This window comes from Calliopsis andreniformis, chromosome 9, assembly GCF_051401765.1.
Source record: "Calliopsis andreniformis isolate RMS-2024a chromosome 9, iyCalAndr_principal, whole genome shotgun sequence".
Taxonomy (NCBI): domain Eukaryota; kingdom Metazoa; phylum Arthropoda; class Insecta; order Hymenoptera; family Andrenidae; genus Calliopsis; species Calliopsis andreniformis.
In genome coordinates, this window is record NC_135070.1 from 15,085,988 (window position 1) to 15,103,043 (window position 17,056).

The 17,056-nt window shown below is 39.5% G+C and overlaps 1 protein-coding gene across 1 annotated transcript in view; it reads right to left on the bottom strand.

Moving 5' to 3' along the window:
• Nucleotides 1-14,444, bottom strand: part of LOC143182970 (potassium voltage-gated channel protein Shaw) — a 31,541-nt gene extending 17,097 nt beyond the window's left edge. The window contains exon 1 of the mRNA XM_076384311.1: nucleotides 14,320-14,444. The gene's annotated coding sequence lies outside the window, so the exon portion shown is untranslated. The remainder of the gene's footprint in view (nucleotides 1-14,319) is intronic.
• Nucleotides 14,445-17,056: the final 2,612 nt, after the last annotated feature.

Below are 17,056 nucleotides of genomic sequence, written 5' to 3' on the forward strand. Positions count from 1 at the left end.
ACTAAAACATGAACGAAAATGATTGCAAGCTTTTGAAAGAAATCTGTGGAATTTATACATTTGCTCGTTGTTCTGTAATTGCTATTATTATCTATAATTTGTATATATTTTAAAAGAATACTACTACTTAATAAATATGATTATACAGGTTGAATCATCATGACTTACAACAACTACAAAAATAACTTTCTTAATATATATATTACAGAAAAATTAAACTACATATTTCCTAAAATAAAGTGTCATGTATTATTAACAGAAATGTGGTTTGTTTAGAAAGTGTATTGAATTTTTAAATAATCGATATTGAGTTTATTCAACTAGTCACCGTCACAACTAAGCCTGTCTTTTGCAAAAAAGAAAATGATATTTATTTGAAAGATCTATTGATATTTGAATCGTAGTCACGTGACCTCTCCTATGCACTGCGCATGTATTCCTGCGCATGAACGCTTGCGCATGCACGCTTGCGCATATAGGCAGCCTTCTCCCGCTCGTTCAGACGTCAAGATTGTCTCTCGTTTTTCTCTTATTTTTTGATAGAAAAAACTTTAAATTCTTTGTTATTCAACTCAATTTTGAATTTCGTAGCTTCAGTGTTTCAGTTTTTTGTATTTTTGTGCAAAGACACCATCTATTTCCTGACAGAGAAGGCACTGAAGCAAGATGATACACAGATACCTCGTTTCTCGAAGCCATTTTACGGTAATCGTCGTAATTTTGATTGTTGAATATACACTTGCACGTTAGCATTAAATTAATAGACATGTAGTTCCGCGTACAGTACCATGACAATGTACAAACTAGATTTGAAACACAAATTTAATTTGTTTTTCTTCAAACTCTTAGAATTGTAATATTTGTACTCTCTAGGTTGAAAAAGAGTATCGAAAAAGGAAGCTTGATCTACCCCCACCATCTTAGATTAAGAGGAATTTCAAAGGACTTTCAGAAATACGAGATATATATTTACGCAACGCAATGGACGCAATGAAACCGCGGAAATTAATGTGAGTACATCACGTTATACATTTTGATAAATATTTTGATCTACCATATGTGTTTATTGAACTATCTATGTCATATTCATATTACTGCCTACGTTCTGAGTCATCATAATATAGTATCGAAATAATTATTTCTACTTCACCTAACCAATTTCTACTAGTCAAAAAATTATCTCAAGAATTTCTGATATTATTCAAAGTTTTGAAACACGAAGTTTTCCATTTCGCTGAAGCATATCAGAAATTTTAATCAAGAACGGGAACAGTGTATAGACGCGATGAATTTTCTGATAACACGCTTCCCAGCTGCGCAAGAATAGATTTATCAGATACTAATATTTCATGATGAGGAACGCAGGCTGCCATGGGAGCGTCAAAGATGTTGGAATCTCTGTCGATAGCGAATTGCTGACAGGAATTGATATAATGTGACACGTCTCTGTGAGGTTTCCATGAAATCGTATCAAAGGAGCTATTCAAGTGATATTCCAATCCTGTCGAAGCGTGATTAATGTATCAACCATCGGCTAATCTGATCCGCGTTCCCTTAAACTTGCTCTAAGTGCAACATTTCTTCATCTAAGTGTGCATGTGTAAGCAAAGTATAGTACCGTGATGCATGATCTTCGAAGACTCGAAATGAAATTTATTATTAGCTAAATGCAGTAGAAGTATGAAATTTGAGAAGACACTTTCATATAAAAAGTAAAATAATTCAGAGTCATGTATAAGATAATTCAAATTAGGCGTTGATAGTTTAAAAAATATTTCTCAACCTCAGTATAATACAAGAAAAAAATATGTTGCATGAGGTGTCAGAAGAAATAATTTATGTTTCTGTCAATATGAAATTTAGAAATTCAGAAATGATATAAAAATACTATAAAATAGCATAAAAATATTAGCATTGTCGTGGTAGTCTCACAATTTGCCTCACAGAAGCGTGAAGCTGTAGATACATCTCTGTTAAGAATTTGTCAACGTCGAGAAAGAAAAGTGAAAGCTAACTTACGAGAATGAAAGGCAGCGAGAAACGATACACAAGACTGTCGTTCATTCAGGATAGATGAAGTGTGATACTCCACCTCGCTCATTTTTACTCGAGCGTACGAAGAACTGATTCTAAGAAACTGACCATGCTTCTTTGCTGCAGCGTCATCAAAAAAACCTGTCTCGTCTCCGAGACTTCTGGAAAGCGATAAAGCATCCCACTTTTTTATGAATGGCGTCTCGTCGCCTTGGCGTTAATCGTTTTTCGCTGACTTTCAGTTTCTTCTTCTTTGCATCAGCAATATTAAAATTGAAACTATATAACTTCATTATGTACCAATTCCTCATCCACTCTCCATAGGCAACCAGTTTCAAATCCTGAAATCTTGTAATATCTGTTCAGTCTTTAAATACTTATAATCCTTTCTCTGATTAGAAATTCCAGTCGAATAGTTCCCACTCTCGTTTCCTAATTTCTTCCTCAAACTTGAAATTTTGTGATACAGAACGTACATTTAATTACATTTCGATGCAAATTCCGTAACGACCGAGCAACGAAATTGAAATCCTATGTTATTAATGCTGCGTATATGGCACATACGATGCATCTGCTCGTATAACGAGAAGAGATATTGCCGCCAGAGGGTTAATTCGCTTTCCCTATACGTATATATTCAATCACACATTTTTTGATCTTCGCAGAATTAACCATACCTCTCACAAAAATCAACATTTTTCTTCAGAACGTAGGAGATTATTACTCCCCACAGATTCCAATCCATGTTTTCACAAAAAAAGAAGGCTCCCAAGATTCCCCATCCTCCAGTCCTGTCGTTTAATACAGCAGCTTAATTGCCGACATCCATATATTATTCCGACTATACCATCGCGCTTTGTGTACTTCTCTTTCAATTCACATGTTCTCCTTTTTCACAACCATCAGAGCTATTGAAAAAACGAGTACCTATTCAACTCTCGCCGTCCTCAAATTCGACCCCATTTGGGACCGTTTCATTACAGTCACCTCACATTGACTATTCCCCAGATTTTCCATTCAACCCCCGCGAAACAAGGGAACGTTCCTTTTAATTTTTAACTCGAAACGTCTCGGCGTACGGAGTATCGCAACGCGAGAGTCATTTACGTCTCGATTCTCGGCTGTCATTGAATTAAAACTAATTGGAGCTCCTAGAGGCGCAAACAAACCACTTAGGGAGCGAACTGTAAAAGTTCGACTTTGATCCCCGACAGTAATTCGTGTCCAATTCCCTAGTCGTTGGATCCCCTGGAAAGAGGGCTCCAGTTTCGTAAACAGCGCGGATAACGATGTTCGTGCGGTTTGCGCTTCGTGTCCTTTATCTGACACGATCACCGCCAGGGACATCCGCAATTTCGTGCCTTCCAAGGACGAATTAATCCTTTGTTCGACCGCGTAACTGGAGATTGATTGCGCGTTTTGCAGTCGTCTCGTGGACGGCCGATGCATACCGAGCGGAAATAATTGCGCTCCGAAATGTGAATTCTTCAAAGTTGTTTCGAGCAATCGCGGCACGGAAGTACGATGGAATTTCACTTATTTCCGGGGATCCTGTTATTCTAGATGTCTATGCACGAGATGCAAATTTTTATCTTTCGAAAAATATGAAAGTCTCGATCGTGTTTGAAATACAGGGTGATCATGCTGAAGCAAGTCACCCGAGTATATGTTTTGTTTTTAATGACACGGAAAGTGTCCATGTTATAATGAGAATGGAAGAACAATCTTTTGTGTTTGATCCTTCTTTTTAATACTTTTAAAATTTCGTGTTATTAAAAAGAGAGCAGGTATTTAGGTGGCCTGCTTTAGCATGGACACTCTGGGTAATATGTAGTTATAAAGTTTCTCTGCTGTAAATTTATGGACCATTATCGAAGATTAGGTACTGCGCAGACTCACGTTTCTAGTATCAGTTCGTGTAACTTTCAATAATTTTGAGAAATAGTGTGATACTAGTGTATTGTAGTTCTTCCGTTTTGTTTTTTAGAAGACCTACACATTTTTATGGAAAAAATATTTTTGTCCTCCAGAATAATTCAATGGTTTTATTCAGCTTTATAATATAAAGGATGACGAAAGCAAAATAAAGAATAATAATCAGGGGTACCTACTCTATTCACAAATGTTGGAATAAATTCACAGAACTTTAGTTTTATTCGAAATCTCGTTTCAATATACTGTACCTTGATATTTATTTGGACAATGATTTTTCGAGAATTTTCAGTGAATGATTACATTTTCATTATTATAGCCATTGAATTTATTTTGGAAGTACCTATAAAATTATGCAATAAAAGCAGCATGTTCCATTCAAAGTTCACGAAATGACATTGGTATCTTAATGGAAAAAACATTTTAGCATACAAATCCTCATCAATTTATCGCGAGTGAGTTGAGACTCGCGCTTTGTTCGAGCAAGTTTCGACAATTGCATCAATAAAATTCATATCTCACTTTGTCGATTTGTGGAATTAAATCGTGCGGTGATCATATAGCATCATTTTCCGCGAGCACGCACGCCGAGAATATAATGGGAAATTCCTTCGAAACGAAAGCCAGAGATGGTTTGTGTTTCTAATAAAAAGAGCTGCTGGGTTGAAATATAATCAACGTGATATTTTAATCCCATTGCGAGAGTAAATTCTGCCGGAGAACGCGCAAGATTTGCATTCTCCGTTTTCGGTCTGTCTGGAAAGCGCCTGAAAGGCAGCGTTCTTTAGACATCAACTTTGAGAGGGCTTTCGTGTCCTCTCTTAAAGGAGTTGCACGCATATACGTACAGCAGAGGAGAGAGTATGAGAGACAGAGACCTCGGGCCTGCAGAAAAGACCCATAGGGTATTTTCCCCTGAACAGAGGCGTCGTTAAAAAATTCTCCCGCCACGAGCAAATTTATTTAAACGTTTTCTGTTTCGCGCGTCTTCAGTTTTCAACAAAAATGTTTTAGCGACTCCCGCGTTTTTAATTTTTCCTAACGAAATGGCTCGTTACTAAACTAATTTCCGCGGTTAACGCTGCAAATAAGCGGTATTAAACAGATAGTGTACCTTCTATTTTTTCTTTTTTAATTTGCACATATAATCTGAAAAGTATGCGACAATATCGGCAATCCTTTTTCTATATAGCGGTCGGGAAAGATTGGAATTTATTGACAGTGGAATTGGACTGTATTGATTGGTACTGTTTAATTGCATTTTGAAGGATGGCCTGATCGGATGTTTTTCTAAATGCATTAAACATGGGAAAAAATACACGAGGGTCTAGCGTGAATTGGTTTGAGATATAAATTAAATTCGTGATTTATTTTTAACTGTAGGACTCTAAACAGAATATTTTCGATAATCAGAAATTATTTTCTTAGTATTTTCATAGCTTTTTAAGAAAAGACAATTTGAAATTTCACCGAGAACAAAGTTCAAATTTGATTGCACCTTCTTTAACCAATACATAGCGTATTTTTTCCCTACAAATGAAATTTTTTGTACGGAATTTTTAACTTCGTTGAGAATTAAAAACACTATCCTCCTCAGTAGAAGAAGCCACCGATTTATACTTTTCGTCGCTTTCCTTTGGCACTACTCCTCAACACCGTAAATGGGAGTTAATAGTAAGTTGAAAAATTATGTTGGACCAACTCCAAATTCTTTCCCCTAGATTCTGTATCATTTTTTTTATTATCTTGCGCGGTCTAGTTCCTGCGAATTGCCCCGTAAATCAATATGGCCGGCACTTTTCACGGTTTTCAGTCCAACGCGGTTTAATTCACGAGCAATTGCGAGCATCGTGTGCCTTCAAAGCAAAGCCATATTCGCTAACCAATTTTGGAGGCGATTATACTCATGACGGCGATTATAACGAAATTTTTCTGCTGGTTTTTTTTTTTGTCACAGACTTAAAAATTCTAAACTCAATTTTATGGAGAGATTGTTTTATGTTTGAATCATTGAATATTTGAATAATTATTTTTGAAGAATCGATATTTGAAAAATGGAAATATTAAATCTGAGGAAATTTATACAAACTTCCTCAGTTTGCATCACTTCTTTTTTCTTTTATAAAACATGCAATCTTTATCTTCCATAGAAAGCTCGAGGGAAAATTTACATAATGTAATAACTGTATCATTCAGAGTCGAATATAAAGCTCATCACATAATGGAATGAGCTTGCAGTCAGTTTGGAAGTTAGGGCGAATCTGGGAGTCCCTGGTCTCCAATTTCATTAGTAGAATCGAGCTCCCCTAAAGTATTCACTTTTTGTCTCTGAGCACACCGTTTTACGTATGAGATTCGAATACTATCGCGTATGAGTCCTCTTTCTGAAACTATTATCTTATTACTGTAATCTGTAATTATTAGATTACCCGCTAGATTTACAGTTCTGGAATCCTGCAACGCTTGGCCCGGTTTAATTATGACCCTCGTTCGGTGCAATGCCCGCTTTCAACTAATTACATGTTATTACGTTACCAGCCACTCACGTACGTTGCTTTCATGCCTCCCTTAAGCTTCCCTTTTTTTTATTGGGAGATACACATCGTAAGATACAGGGATTAAGACGAACGACTAACGCGCTCGAGAAACGATGTTTTGTGGTTAATGGGTAGTTTCCAGATAAGCAGGACTAGAGTCGGGATCTGTGGAATCCATTATGATAATCTGCACGTGATAAGCGAACATTGCTGGCACGTTTCAGTGACCCTTTCTTGTATTGATTTAAAGAGCGTGTGCTTTACGATGTGGTGTCTGCCGGGCCATTCTTCGTGACAAGATAAGTTAAAAGAGGGCGACAAATGAGAAATGAGTCTGGAGATTTATGAAGTACTGGGACAGTTGTGTCGGTTCTGATCGAGTTCCCTCAGGGATTTGCTAGGGTGGTTTTCGTGAAAGGGAATTAGACCGTCTGTTGTATGCTAGTTTCGCTGTATCGTTTCATACTCTTGCTTTCATCAATCTTTGAACTCTATTTTTTTCTTATATTAAAAAGTGGAGATGAATGGAAGCTATTGAGAATTTTTGGAGAGGATTCAATTTAATATTGAAATATGGGTATAGAATTAGGGCTACATCACTAGTAACCTTCACCACCCAAATTTATGTGTGTAATTACCTGTATTTTACTTTTCAATAATAACACACACGCGAAAACTGTTTAATTAAACTAAATTTTTCCCTGTTGGCCATATTTTCCGGAGTTCCAAAGTTCGTAATAGAATGCAATATCCCAGAGGAGAAGTAATTTAATTTATAATGAAAAAATATCAAAAGTCGGAAATATTCGCACGGATGTCCGTCCGTACATTTATTAAAAGTTTGACAGTTGAAAATTATGCATACAATTTTTTCACTCACGTAATTCTGCTACTTCCTAAGAAAAGTTCAGGTCGCCGCTTCATTAAAGGTACGAAGGACCAAAGTGCATGCATAATTTCTTCAGCCACCGAGAACTGATCGTTCGAGATTAATGATCCGGAAAAACGATCGGCACTTAAGACGCAAATAATCGTTCAATTCCATAAAGATCCTCAATATAAGTGGAGAAAATGTTCACAGTAACTCTAAAGGAACATGAATTTCTTTCTTCCCTGCTTTTAAATTAAGATCTGTTATTTTGCATTTTTTAATATAAAATATACGGAGAAGCTTATAGAGAACACTTGAGGAAAAATGAGAAATTTTTAACTAGAATCGTGCCAAAGGAAATTGTTTTAGATGTATTCAAAAAATGGCGATTTTTAAGATAGTTTCTGTGCATTACTTTTATGCGCGATTAAAATGAATAAATTATATCAATCATTATTTTTCTCACTATTTGAAATACAAGAAAATTGAATGGGCTTATTTCTCATTTTTATTCCAGATGAAATTACTCTTCTATTTTGAACATTGCTAATTTCCTTCGGCCTCAATTAATTTTTTTGTCCACCTATTAATTGCTCTACAGTTCGTTCAAGAATGTGACTACGCTTTTAGTCAAAATTCGAATTAACAAGCTACCGCGGCAGAACACAGACGCGTTCTACGAAATTGTGACGGGTGTCGCGGTAAAAGAATAATCTACAAGTGGTTTTAACCTCAGAACTGCCGTGCTCGAGAGGGTTGTAGTATTCAGGGTGCTTCAGTCTCGGTCAACGTTCGCCACAAACCACCTGCCGACGCACGACTTCGTGCCTTGCTTCCGGAGAATCGTAAAGTCAGCGATCGAGTTTCTCGTGAAATACACTTTTCACGGAGACTTAGAGTTTTTTAGAGATGATATACAGGATAATCTTTAGCAAAGGGGACTTAACATTTATAGGAGAACGAAGGTGAAGTGAATTTTCTAAGCTTTAGAGAGAATGTTCCACCTAAAGCAATCCATCTAACCCTTTTCTCTCACTGTAACGACACGAAAAATGTTTCAGAGTGCAGATATAAGACGTATAAAAACGAAACACAGATTATTTTCAACTGAAAAGGGAATATTCGAAGTTAGCTACTTCTTTCTAAATTAAAGGCTTTAGAGAATGAAGAGTCCTGTACTTTTTTATGTGAAATTCAATTTTTCTTAGTGAGTGACGATAGGATTTGCTCTCTCCTGCAGTACTCTTTATTTCACTTTTTCATATCACAAAACAGCGAAATATCCTCCAAAGAGGATAAATAGGCGCTCCAGGCGCTTGAGTGTTTTAAACTCAAAAAACAATTTCATCCTTAAGAATTCAATTCCGTTAAAATAAGCTTAATAAAAAATAACTCCAAAGCACAAAATTAGTTCCTCTATTCACTTTCATCAATTTCCACTTCTCGAGAAATCTGAGATTAGTTCAGTATATATCTCACTCAATACCCGAGCAATTCGCATCCTCGATCATCCCCCAACAAATTCCCCAAAACTAATCAGTCCCGGCTGGAGAACAATATCTCCCAGCAGTCATCAGCTTCGACGTCCGCCGCTGTGTCGGATGATTTCGTAGGTACTTTTCCAAGAGGTGGGGGATGAAACGAGCTTTCGAAGCTTCGAAATGAGAATCAGTTTGATCGAACATCCGGCTGGCTGTAGGAACCGACTCGACGTCTTCGATCGAACCAGCAGAAAACCCTAGAATCGGCGTGCACGTGTTACGTACGATCACGAGGTAGCTCGTTGGTCGTAGTTCAATTGACGAATACTGGAATATATGTGCTACGCGTACTAAGCTTGTGTGTGTAGTCCAATTCTAGTTCTCCATTCGTGACGTCACCGACAGATATCCACGTGTACGTACACCGAGGCACAGGGATGCGTGCGCTACTGAATTCGATGGAGGACAGTATTTGTCACCGGGGGCATGTTTATCTGGAAAAAGGGAAGCGGAGGAACAGAGATTCGCGTGACCCAGACACGAACTCTGGAGAATCGCACTGATAGTTCGTGGCGCGGAAAAAAATGATGAGTAATGTAAACAATGGGACGGGAAGTCGTTGTTTGGTGAGTTTTAGGGGTTGGATGGTTGGAGTACTGTGAGGGTCTGCGGATTGTGGGATTCGGAATGCGAGAGAACGGGAAACAAGTTTTTTCCTTTTTGTAAGCTATTTGCATTCTGCGTGATAGAAATGTGAATGGGACGTTCGTTATTCTGAGTTAATGTGTCGTTTCCTATAAAGTGGGTAACAAATTTAGTCAACCGCCGATAACTTTGTTTCGGGCTTTTTCAGCCTTTGAGGAAGCGCGTCAAACTATTGTAACTATGGTTCTTGTGGTCATAAAATTGACACCAACTTTACTCGTGTGTTATATATCTGTGCGTATACAAGAAGAGAGGGTACCTCTTTTGATCGAGGAATATTTATAATAAATTGTGAAATAATGAATTGTACGCGAACAAAGTTAGTATTTCAGATTTCTCTGATTCTGAAGAATAAATTACACTCTCTGAAGAAAGATTAGTTGAAGACGGAAAAAGTTATTCGAGTCTTTATGAATTGTATTTAAATAGATAGACGACCAAGTGTTAGTATTCTTGAAGAGGATAACGCGATTTGATGTGCTTGCGAACGAACTTCCGCAGTTTGTCTCGATTCCTTCATTGTGAAAATGGGGATCAGACTTTCAATGAGTTTGACTCTTATCTTGGTAGTTAGTTTTTTGAATTTCCTTTCAATAATATCCTGTAGACGTTCAATCGGATTCGTATCTGTGATATTCCCAGGTCAGGACGGAAACTTTCCCTAATTTGCATTTAAACACCTCTTAGCGTTCAGAATAATAATTCATGATTGACTGACCCTTTCTCCAATATTCAAAATATTTTAAACACAATATACTATAATTTCGAGATCTAATTAAACTGTATGAAGTTAAAGTCTCTTTCACCTGTGTTATATCAGTGAGTTTAACATTGATAAATAGCTTAAAAAAATTTATATCTCTATTTCTGGTATTCCTAGTTTAAAACTTATTATGGAACATTATTTCTCTAATATTCATAACGTATTCTCGCTTCTAACAACCACCATCATAAATATTGAAATAACAAAGTGTTAAATGCTGAATTCATCTCCGAGTCGAGTTACATAATGCATATTACATACTTCACACCTTTTGTTTTTTCAAAACTCGTCCCTTCTAATTTGTTCACGTCGCCAAAAAAAAACATGCAAAACATTTTTTTTCACACGCGGCAAAAATTCCTATGTCACGAGTCGTAAAGCACGATAAAAAATTCGTAACAATACGTATGTGCGCATTGAATGACGTACGAAGAAAAAACGCTCGCATTCTTGTAATTAACGCAATTACAACGGCTGTAAGCGATAATATATTGCCTGTGAAATTCGCGTGGCGTAGCGCCAGGGGCAGCAGCATTATGTCGCGATGCGTGGACAAATTAACAAAAAGGGAACGTTTAACACTAGAAAGACCAATGCGGTTGAATTTGACCGTTGAATAGTTTCACGTTTCCGTGAAAATTTCGCAAAAATTTCCCTCCTGGTAATTGGCAAAAAATCTCGGCGTAAAGGGAGCGTATAAGTAATCACTCCACAACTTTTCTAGGGTGAAAAATATCCTGGGAACAGGGGAACGGGCTATAAAGGGGAACACAAAAACGAGGAAAACTATATAATTGCCATAAATTACCACTGTTAAGATCAGACAAAAGGGCGATCAATTTTAATTAAAAAGTTTATAAACCAAATTTTTGTTTAACTTCTATGCTAATAAAATCACTTTATTGAAATTTTTTGAATACTTTATACGCGACATTTATTTGCATACTTGCAGCTTCTATATTTTTTAACGGGTAAAAAATAGTGAAAAGAATAGACTATTATCGTGATAATATTTTGTTTACGATACCTCGGAAATCTGTTTTTTTATAGTACGAAGAAATGAATGTATCATAAAAAGTTTAAAATTCCCATTAAGGAGTACCTTGTACGTATACATTCACAATAATTCGAAAAAATTGGAAGAATGTCATGGCAGTAATTTAGTTGTTCCATTTGAAACCACGAAATTGCCGTTTTCGTATAAATTGTTCTGCACGCATTGATCAATATGGAGGAGATTAAAGCAATGTTTATTGTTATTTGGTAGGACTGTACACACATGTATATATCAGGAGAATTACTTTTGTTGATAGAAAATACGATTATGTAGCCACCAAATTATTTGCGAACCTCGTTGATAATATGTTCCAGTAAGTTGTTTCATTACAAGCCAGATTCGAAAACATTTTACTCCCAGATATCAGACTTGTTTAAATTTTAACGAGTTCATTACGAATTTCTCGATACTCCAAGCGAAATGTGTCCCCAACTATCGGTCGCTATCGACTAACTTGTTAAAACTTTTAGAATCAAAAGCCTTTTGAAGCTCTTTGAGAAAAGTAGTCGAGTGTATAAAAATAAGCGTACATTTGTTTCTCGAGCGAAAATCCCCTGGCAAAAGAAATGTCGAGATCAAAGAAAGAAAATCCACTGTGCGTGGCAATCACATTAGCCTTATTCTTTCATTTCTAATTATATGGCTGATTAAAAAGAACGCGACGAGTGAAAATTAACGGCTATTTACCTCGAGAACTGTTGATTATGAAGTAACGGCTACCATGTAAACTTTCCATCCCACTTGAAAAGGGGAACTTAAAATTGCATTAGAAGGACGTCTGTTAATAGTCTGCGTACTATAAATATTTAGACAACTTCCCGACTTTGTCAGCCAAGCAGACATCGAGGTAAGTTGATAAAAAGGGATGGGAATAGGTGAACGCGTGTTGAAAATTAATCCTTTAACAAATTTTGCTATTGACAAAAATAGTAAAAAATTGTCTGTTTTAAACCACAATTGGAGATTATTGCAATGAAGTCTTACTCAAATAGTGAATAATTTTATCAAAATTTATGTACATCAATCATGGACTTTTAGAGTGACTGTTATTTTGATACGCATATAATTTTAATATAGAGGGTAGGGTAACTTGAAAGCAGATGTCTACGTAATACTGAGTAGAACAGTTACTGAAGGATGAGGGTTTCAGGAAAAAATTAGCCGAGGTAAAAAGGAACTGGCAAAAAGCTTTTTAGGAAATTAGAGGGCAACAAGTTTCCCTGTGACAGTGAAGGATTCTACGAAACCCCATGGGAACGAGGGGCGGTAAGATATCTCTCAAACTAGGCAAAGTGTTTGGACTCACATTTGCACAAGTTGGACCTAGTAATTCTTCCCCAAATCGAAGTAAATAATCACCTACAATATCCACTCTATAAACTCCATGCAACTCCTACCACTTCCCACAATCATTTTCTCCCAGCGTCGCATTTTCTCTCAACCTTAGTCAAGCTATCGCAAGTTGTCACCCTATCGAGTTACCTCAGAAACATCTCCCCAGCACTCCACAGTTTCATAACTGTTAACAACTCACACACCTACACCCATGTAAACCTAAACATATACCAACCAATTAATCGAAGAATACAATAGAAGTGGCAGCCAAATTGCATAGCACTGTACCAACGTATCGAAAGAAATCTAGCCCAGCCATTTCGCCCAAAATTCTCGAACGCCGCCGGCAGCCTCAGCTGACGCGAATTCCCTCACAAGCGAGGGTCGAAAGCACGCTAGCCAAGAGCCCCCAAACTACCCAGCATCGATCACCGAAATCACGACGTATCTGCTAACCGGTGTTGCCCGTGCCAACCACCCTCGAGGCCCCGGTTCGCATCAACAACTCCTTGGTGCTCTCTCGGCCGCGTAGGGGTAGGTCGACATCGTTCTCGAAGGTTGTTGACCACCATGACAGCGGTCGGGGTGCACGCCAAGACAGGTCGCGCGTTGTCAACGGGCCAACGAGCGTTCTAGCAGCTCGTACGAGCTGGTTTACAAGTAAGCCTGAGCGGCGGCAGTAGCAGTCGGCCCCTTGTCGCGGGAATCGATAGTCTGCGTGCACGGAACGCCGATAAGCAGCACTCTGGTACGCCCAACGACATCGCGACCGCCGAGGTTCCTCCTCGACTCGGCTGAGGACGGGGCATAGATCGGAGCGGAAGAAGGGCGAAGACGAAGAGGAAGGACTCGGCCAGGAAGCGGCAACGGAATCGAACCAACAAGCGTCGCGGGGGGATCGGCGGGGGTAGGCGGCGGCAATCGAGCGAGAAAGCGAGAAACTGGTGAACCCGATAAATCAATGAACGAAAATATTCCTGGCGGGCCGACGGAAAGGAGGAAAGGTACAGTCTTGGGTAAGAAAAAGGCAGAGTGCATCGAACCAGTGGTTTGCGCAAAGATTGATGGGAGGGTAGGCGCTTGGACCATCGACTCGCCGAATTCCATTCTGCCCCGAGCGTCGGGGAGGCATAGAGCCGTTAACCGAGTAATCGACGTCGCGAGAAGAGGAAGGGAGATATTAAAAATAGTTTAACCCTGATAAGGGACTCGCAGCCCGTAGCCGCTGGACTGCCGAGGAATACGAAGTCTCTCGATCAGCTATCCACGCGAGGCTACCGAGCAGTCGAAGGATAATTCCTGAGATCCTTTAACGAGGAAAGATTCTCAACTTTCCCAATAGTTCCAGACATCCACGGGCAAGCGAAGTCAAAGGAAACGAGGACACCATCGGGACGAGTACTCGAAAGAGGGTTCATCCTGGAAGCCTCAGCTCTCGAGAGGCACTCCTAGCGATCCGGCAAAGTAATCGGCCGACGAAACACGGGAATGTAATTAGTCGACGGAAGGGAAGTTCTCGGCGAGTTCGACGGAGTGTCCCCCGAGGCTGGGGTCCGCTCGGGACGGCGGAGCGCGACGCGATGAGAAGAGGAGGATCTACTTACCCTCGGTCGCGCTCTCTTCATGTCTCGGGACTCCTTCGCGGCATCTCAACGACACTACTCCGCTTCCGCGTCCTCCATGTCGATGCTGACGCTGGCGATGGCGCTGGCCGAGGTATACAACACGCTGGCACAATGGACACTGGTTTGCGCTTCGGCGAGCTTCCTCGGCGAAGCCGGCAGAGACCAGGCAGCCTCTGCTAGAGTCCTCCGTTCACCAAGGGTACGCTTCACAAACCGATTGGGAGACGGGCTGCTCCTCAACTCGGCTACCGGTTGATCCTCACCGTGACACCACCCGAAGACGCGAGCAGAAGGTCATCGTTACTTGTTCCTGCCTCGCGATTGTCCCGTTGGAACCTGTCAGACGCGTGCAGGACGAACAGATCGAGTTGTGCCCCGAGTCGTGCGCGGACCGAACTGACCTCGAACCAAGTTGCCGTTTCTGTCGGAAGACGGCGATCGTAAAACGGGGGTGGCATGAGGGCGCGAGGGTGGGAAGCAGGTGCGCGCGCAGTCGCCGCCACTGCGTATGCGTGAGGACGATAGTCTGTACCGAGGGGGCGACGTGCACGCTGGGCTTGAAAGGGGACGTGGTTTTTCGGGTTACGCGGGAGCACCGATTTTTTCGGAGCCTCCCCCAGTCCTGATTATCTCTTTATTTCAGCTTCTTTTGCTGGGAATACGTGGCGCGTAAGAGGCGGAACGGTGCGGGCTGCTTGGGATATTTGCCCGGATTCTGGAGAGGTTTTCTGCAGTTCTCGCGGGAGCCAGAAGGTGCTTCTGCCGAGTTTGGCGTCCCGTTTCCACAGTAACGCAGTTGTTCCGCTTCTTTCTGAGAGATTTTCGAAAGTATTTCTCGGGGAAGCACATTCGCGAGGTGTCTCGGGTTTTCTTGGGGTTTTCAAGTCTTCCTGTGTGGAAAGGAACGGGTATCGATGCTGTAGACTTTGTTTACTTCTTCTTTGATGTTGTGCTTCTTTTTTGGGAAAGGGGAATGAGGACTCTTTGATGCAGTTTTAGAAGTTATGAAAGATGTTTTAATAATTCTTGGGTAGTTGTCGAGTCTGTGGAAGTTTTTTAGCTTGAATTTAAAGTCTGTTTTAAATTGTTGTCAGCCAAATTTGGAAAGTTTTGTAATCTGAGAGTAATTTCAAGTCGAGATACGTCTAAATTCTTACAATATTCTAAAGTTAAAATTAAATGTTTGGCAAAATTTTTCTTTGAATTTCCAATGTTCCATTATTTAATATTTTTTGTTTATACGACAACATACGTTCTTTAATGATTTCTTAATATACTCGGCAATTCTAACAAATATCTCATATGCCATGTATTTTAAAAAATCGTTATGATTCAGTGCTTCATTTTTCGTGGTACAGTTTTGCACTGACACGCATTTGAACATCTAGATTCGCAGCAGATTCTAACCCGACCGTCTCTGCTAAAATCTTCTAAAGTCTTTCATCAAACGTGTCAGAGGACTCGTTCACACGCTGTTTTCAACGCAATTCCAAGTACATAGGTTCGCTAGTACATAACATTTCAAGTACATTGAGATCTTCCTCTTATGGCCCGAGCCCTTCCAGCAGATGCTCATAGTCCGCGTGAATTACGAATGGGATTCGTTCCTTGCGATCATGGCTATAGGATGCAGCGTTTGTGCTTGCCGAGTGTTCGCTGGCAATCAGTGATGTGAACGTTCACCTTTGCCTCGTTAGAGAAAAGAAAAGGGACCGAAGCAGCTGAAATGAAACGACAAAGTGTGGAAAGCTTTTCCCTCTTTCTTTTTCCTCTCCCGTTCGTTGGGTTCCATTTAGGAGAAATACAGGTGACTTCACTTGGAAAAAAAGTTACACTGACTAAAGTCTTCCCGAAATAGAATGGATTTGAACAGAGACATTTTTTTTATTATGGAAGAATTAAAGAGCAACCAAAAATAAAGAGAATTTCAGTTCTGTATAGTTGTCAAGAGAAACATTAAAATATCTTTGCACTTAGGAAAATGCCGAAGTCAAAACTATAAAACAGTTGAATTCATCAAGATTTTGTACTTTGACAGTTTTTATAATTATCATAAAAAAATCTGATATTCTATGCACAATAGAAAACTAACTTCTGTAATACACAATTTTGTTTCCTAGATCACCTTAACTGATCCCACATTTTTACATAGGTACTCTGACTAGACGTCTTCTAGATTCTAGACCATACTTCTGCAGATTCTGAAACAAGCGAATGTTAAAGCATCATAAAAATATCTTTTTCATCTAGCGTTTAGAAGAAAACGATTTTGGCATATTGGATCCCCTTACGTGTGTAGGTAACACGTGTACTTCCATCCTCCTGTCTCTGTTATCTGAGTCGTTACTTCACCCCTTTTCGACCTCTCGCATCCCCAACCCCCGTCACTCTTTCAACGAGGCGTTAACGTCTTAAAGAGGGAGCGCTGCGAGTAAGGCTTGCTCGATGACGAGAACGACAACGATCGATTTCCAGGGCTTTTTTTGTATCAGGTCCAGAAAGGAGGAATCACGCTTGCGAAATAAGGCTTCTACGCTTATTGCTCGACGTCTTTCTACCACTGCGAGATCGCTCCTCCTTACATGGAGGAAATAATTGAGTTTTGGCGAGGTCTTGGATTAATTCATTGCTATTCAATTATGTTAACAATTATGCTGTGTATATTGAAGACTGAAATTATGGATTTTTGTTTTTTAACAAATTTTTTAGTTTTTCA